The sequence below is a fragment of the Microtus oregoni genome, unplaced genomic scaffold, assembly GCF_018167655.1.
Source record: "Microtus oregoni isolate MIOR12 unplaced genomic scaffold, Mior012 000018F_ref0000195, whole genome shotgun sequence".
Taxonomy (NCBI): domain Eukaryota; kingdom Metazoa; phylum Chordata; class Mammalia; order Rodentia; family Cricetidae; genus Microtus; species Microtus oregoni.
In genome coordinates, this window is record NW_024543077.1 from 18,021,993 (window position 1) to 18,028,697 (window position 6,705).

Below are 6,705 nucleotides of genomic sequence, written 5' to 3' on the forward strand. Positions count from 1 at the left end.
CCATAGGAGCGCCACTGTAACCAGGGGCACTGACCGGCTAGCTCAGAGGAAGATGATTTCATCCTTGCCTGAACTTCTGTGAGAATTAGAAAAAGATGTTTCCTTCTCCAGGCAGATGCTGCCAGACCAGGGCTAATGACTTGACAAGTGGACTTCACGTTGGATTCAGACTGCATGACCCCACATTGAATGCCTTGAACAGTGGACAACCGGGGCTTTCCGAACTGACAGGAAATGGCTCGGGAGCCTGTGGTAAACGAGAAACAATTGCGGTAGCCCCAAGCGGAAACCCGTTTATTACCATTAGAAATTTATCACGAGCTCTTACTACGTCTACTGCTCAGGAAATCACAAGAGAAAAGTGGTGGTGATCCACGTGTGTGGCACCTTGAACCTCTTGAGCTTAAAAGATTCCAGACATTATGTGAAAGCCAGAGAGGGTGGAGGTCAAAATGCTGCATTCAAGGCCATGGTTTTTAATCTCTCGGCACAGCCACCACACTGGTCAGTACACACATACCAAGAGTACCCGCATAAATCCTTATAGGATCCTATTCTAATTTCCAATAAAGAAGATTACATTCTAGGAGGGGATAAACCCTCCATACTTCTAAGGATGTGTTTGGTAGAATTTAGGAAAAGAGAGTAAGTTACTAACCTTTTCCTTGCCTCTCCTCCAGCTCAAACTGAGATCCTAAACTATCAGACAAGACCCAAATACGCCAGGAGGGGGCTCCTTGGGGAGATTACCTAGGGGGTTGGACAGAGAGTGTGGAGAAGCAGGAAGGCAGCCAAGACGGAAACATCCGGTACTACTTCCTGCTCCAAGAAAACCTTGCAAGCTGTGTGATCTTTTTCGCATAGCATTGCAAGCAAATCCTGTATTTTTGGCATGTATTTTCTTATTAAGTCCATATAACGATTCCATGAAATTAATCATGGATGCATTCACACAGCTTGCGAGGGGCAGAGCTCCTTCATGAACCAGGACCCAGGGTAGTACCCTGTCAACATCGTGCTGACCTCCCAAATCTTCTCGAAAATCCACAAGTTAGGCTGCAGCCCCTAGCAACTATGCTCTGAAATGTCGTGGGTTGGGGTTTTATCTTACTACAGTTTTACTTATTCATTTGGGGAAGTACACACCTGACAGGTGAGGGTGGAGGGTAGAGGACAACGTGCAAGACTTGATTTTCTCCTTCTGTCGGGTGTGTCTAGGGGCTTGAACTCAGGTCCTTGGGCTTGGTGGCAAGGGCTTTACCTACTGAGCCATGTCCCAGGCCCCTGAAATGTTTTTTAAAGATCTGAAGCCCACTGAGATTTTAGGCGTTCCTAACTGTGTCATTGCCAAGTTTTCTTCTGTGACTTTCAAGACATCCTACCAGGTTTCAGTAACGGAACTGCAAGCGTTTCCCGGTAACGCAGCCACCATCTTGATTCCCACTATAACTCCATCTGTAGGTTTCCTGAACTCCACAAGGGGCTTGGAGCAGCAGGAGATGGAGGAGCCACTGAGGACCAGGCTCCTTTCTCCTGGGGTCTGAAGGCAGATGCTTCCCCACCCCTTCACCCCTCACCCCTCACCCCTGCCTCCCCGTGTCCATTATTTCCCTGTGCCTTGTGCTGAATGATCCTATTTGTTCCTGAGACTTAGTGACCTATGCAGGAAATTAGATAACGCTTCTCATTTAATATTTTAATATTTGATAAGGAAATTTAGTGTTAATAGTAGGAGAGGGAGTGACTCCCTAGAACCTATGAAGTTCAGCCTCTTAGTTTGTTCAGATGAAGGGCTATTTACTGTGTCGAGGACGTCAGAACTTGAACAACCAGAACCACACTTTCCCCCACGCTTTTGAGAGTACGATGAGGTTTTTAAAGAACGCGGCGGGTGCAGGGGCTTCCGTTACACTATTCTCTTCTTCCATGCTGGTAAGATACACAGCAAAAAAAGCACAAGACACTGCCTGCGCCTGGTCATTAAGGTAGAGCAGTAGACTCTGCCAGGTCGAAGGATAGTGTGGAGTTCATCAGCCGCTGTGCAGACGTAAGCCTCTGAGGAGTACTGAAGCGCTACCGGAAGGAAATGGCTGTGCCCTGTCTGTGCCCCTTGGGCAATTACTAGAAAACTCTCATTTGTAGCTAACCAAAGTTTTCGTATTTGTGCTTCTCTCCATTTTCCTCGGTGCCTCTGTTTAAGTTAAGAGAAAAGCACTATTTTTTTACCTTGTTTTTCCCCAGATCTCACAGACTGATATATCTGTAAAACAAAAACCTCCCACACTTAAATACTATGGCAACATCAAATGTCCATACAAAGTTCCAAGCCGTTTCTGTCTTTACCGCAGTAACAATCACTGCACAAAGCTGCACCATCTGCAAGAAGGTGCCCAGAGTGGGTCCAACCTGGCTCACTTCACCGGGAAGTCTCTCCTGAGACACGGGCTTGGTGAATATGGTTTATTCTGGAAGTGAAATCATCGAGTGTTGGGAAGAGAACACAAAAGAGACAGAGCAGTGAAGGTGAAAGACCCTCGGAGAGGACCTTCCCTCCGACGAAGACCCAGAACTCAGGACACTCCGAGACCACAGGATGCAATTAGCAAGAGGTTTATTAGGTAAACACAGGTACCTGCGGGCGGCAAAGTCTTTTGGAGGACTTGCGAGCCTGCAGACTGGGAGAAGGTCTTTTTATAGGCAAAAGCAAATTACAGAAGCAGATGCGTGGTTATTGGTTGGTTGGAATGAGGCAAGGGGCACAAGTGGTTTTTCCTTTCCCAGCACAGATGTATGGCAACAGATATTTTGTTGTATAGATGTCCTATCTCACAGATATCCTGCTTTGCAGCCAGGGGCCCTGACCTCACTCTATACTTACATCTGTTTGTCAAGAGCCTTGCGAAATGACGTTACAGTAGCTAAGCTGGGATCTTTCATAGGGGGAATTGTTCCTTTTGTAAACTGCTAATATTCTAAGTTTGGCACATGTGCTGACTACAGGTATCCTGTTTTCCTAAGCAAACGGGATGTTCTCATGAGAGCCGGCTAGCTGCAGGTCCTGAGAGGGGATCTGTAGAGTCTTTCAAAGGAATACGGTTTCAAGCTGGTCACTCCAGTCAGCCACTGGTGGAGCCCAGTTCCGCCAGGAAACTCAGAGATGGAGTCAGATTGTAACCCACAGCTGCCTCCACAGAGGAGAGAACAAAATGGTTTTTCGTCTACCAAATCCTGGCTCATCACTGAGCAAGAAAAGCTTCCAGAGCCTTAACTTTCCAGGACTCCTGAACTTCTCTCTGTACTCACGGTACAAAACGTGGTCAGGAGAGACAGCCAAAGGCAAGTTCTTCCAGGTTCCACTCATATATTCAAACCATAGAGGCCAGCAGTTTCCACCCAGAAAGAAGGTGGTATTGGCCTAACACCCCAAATTTCATCTTCCAGTAAAGAAGGGTGGAGGTGGGAATGAGATCCAAGGAGGGGCCAGTGTTCTGACTCTTTCGGGATACCTAAAGACGGAAATTGAGTATACCACGCTGCCCACCATACAGAGGATCAGAACTACAGAGGAGTGCACACTACATGTTGAGGGTGGGGACCTTCATCCCGATGCCCTGATCTTGGCTATGCAAACTAGAACACCCTGGTGGAGAGAAACTGGACAACATACTTGGAAATAAAAAATGCACAGTAAGTTTTGACCCCAGAGACCATCTCCCAAGAATTTATTACACAGATACTCTTGCAAGTTTAGAGAGAAAAACACCCTTTGCTGCTTCCATGAATGGAACCACTGTAAGTAAAATGTAGAACAGGGCCAGCAATCCAAACTTTTTCTGTGGGTCTAGCTAAGCAAACTACAGTGATTTTTTTTTAAAACCAAACAGGACTCAAAGTAGCTATCTGAGACAAACGAGAGGTCTTTTAAATAATATTTTTCATATATATTTATACACACACAAACATATATATATATGAAGATCCATTCAGTGTGGTTGGTATCATTCCATGGGCTGGAGTCCTGAGTAGATAAAAATAAGAAAACAAGCTAAGTACCAGTTTTACCCTTCTCTGCTTCCAGACTCAAACACCTGGGACCAGCTCTGGCTCCCATGTCTTCCCCACAGTGATGGAAACAGAACTCATAAACTGTGACCCAAACGAAGCCATTCTTTCCTTAACTTGCTTTCACCAGTATTCTGTAACAGAAGCAAGACAAAAAACTAATACATATATCTTTATTTAGCCCAAGGGTATAAACTAAAGTAACAGTGAGGTATGGTGTTGTTTGCATGCACCTTCCTTCCTTGTTTCCTTCCTTCCTGCCTTCTTTTTTTTTTGTTGTTTTGTTGTGTTGTGTTGTGCTTTGTTTTGTTGTTGTTGTTTTTCCTTTTATTGAAAATAAATTTTTTTCTCATACAATACAACCCCTCCCTCTTTTCCTACCAATTACCTCCCGCCCTTCCAGATATACTTCCTGTTTCTCATTAGAAAAGAACAGGTTTCCACCAGGTGGTGGTGGCGCACACCTTTAATCCCAGCACTCCAGAGGCAAAGGCAGGTGGATCTCTCTAAGTTCAAAGCCAGCCTTGTCTACAAGAGCTAGTTCCAGAACAGACTCCAAAGCAACAAAGCAACACAAAGGAGAAGCCCTATCACAAAGAAAGAAAGAAAGAAAGAAAGAAAGAAAGAAAGAAAGAAAGAAACAGGCTTCCAAGAGACAACAACCAACCATGGGGGAAAAAAACATAAGATGAAACAAAACTTGAAGTTGGACATGGCAACCCAACAGGAGAAAAAGAGTCCCAAGAGCAGGCACAAGAGTCAGAGACTCACTTGTTCTCACAGTCAGGAGTCCCATGAAAATACTAAGCTGATAGCTATAGTGTATATGCAGAGGGCTTGGTATAGAATCCTGTACGCCCCGGGCTTGCTGCTTCAGTTCTGTGAGCTCACACATACCTTGCTAGCTGACTCAGAGGGCCTTGCTCTCCTGGTGTCCTCCATCCCCTCTGGCTCTTCCAATCTTCCTGCCTCCTCTTGCATGGAATTCCCTATCTCTGAGGGGAGCAATTTAATGCAGACTTCCATTTAGAGCTGACTGCTCAAAAGTCTCTCTGTGTGTAATGTTGGCATCCATTGCAGGAGGAAGCCTCTCTGGTGTGACCGGATAAGGCACTGATCTATGTGTGCAGCAGAGTATTATTAGGAGTGCACATACTAATACCAGTTGTGTTTTCTTTTACCCTAGGTCTCTGGGCTATCAAATCTCTGGTTCTTGGTAAAAATATCAAGTGTGGATTCCCTCTTGTGGGATAGGCCTTAAGTTAAATCAGATACTGGTTGGCCACTCCCACGAGTTCTGTGCCACCATTGCCCTAGAATATTTGGCAGATAGAACAGACTGTAGGCCAAAGGTTTTGTGGCTTGGTTGGTTCTACAGTTCTTTTTCAGTAGCCTCCAGAGGACCTTCCCTCACCAGAGACTAGAACATCAGGCTGAACACTCGCTGTAAGCACCAGCTCAGCTTCTCTGTTTTCAATGAGCTATATTGGTGTTGTCCTCCACAATGGAGTCCCTGCTGTCAGTGTGTGGAGAACAACCCATTCATTGTCTTAGTAACAGCTGAACTGTTTGGGATGCTCGTGGGACACCCCCAGACCAAAAACTCAATTAAATGCAACCCAGTCCTACTACTGGAAGCCTCCCATTGTGACAGGAGATGGCCAGTTCCAACTCCCATTACTAGGAGTCTTCATTAGGATCACCTTCATAGATTCCAGGAAGTTTCCACTTGCTGAGTTTACACACACACACACACACACACACACATACACACACACACACACACACCTCAAAGGCTCCTCCAATTCTAGCTATTCAAGACAGATGAGAGGCCCTTTTATTTTAAGCATATTTATTTGGAAATGACTCCAAAAGTATACATTAAGTTTAAAAAGATGTGCACAGGTCTATAGTACAACTCCTTTTGTATTGTGTATTTTCTTTCATTGTTTTGCATTTTTCTTTGTTTTTGAGATAGTGTTCAGCTATGTCACTTGTGGCAGTCTCACAATGTACTTTTAGCTGCCAAATGAAGCCTGCAAGAATTGAAAAGATTCATATCCAAACAGGGTAGGGAAATAAGAACTGGAAGAGGAAACAAACAGTACGCTCTTTTTTTTTTTTTAGCTTCATAATTATGTGATTGTTACACCGCTCACATGGTTGTTAAAAAATTTAATTTTAAGTTTGGAGGTGGTGGTGCACGCCTTTAATCCCAGCACTTGGGAGGCAGAGGCTGATGGATCTCTGAGTTCAAGGCCAGCCTGGTCTACAAAGGCAGTTCCAAGACAGCCAGGACTACATAGGGAAACCCTGTCTCAACAAAACAAACCAAAAGAGAACTTAGTTCCAGAGATAACCATTTGCGTCATCTCCCATCTAGAGAACTTAGCTCCAGAGGTAGCCATTGGCATCTCCCACCTAGAGAACTTAGCTCCAGAGGTGGCCATTGGCATCTCCCACCTAGAGAACTTAGCTCCAGAGGTGGCCATTGGCATCTCCCACCTAGAGAACTAAGCTCCAGAGGTGGCCATTGGCATCTCCCACCTAGAGAACTTAGCTCCAGAGGTGGCCATTGGCATCTCCCACCTAGAGAACTTAGCTCCAGAGGTGGCCATTGGCATCTCCCACCTAGAGAACTTA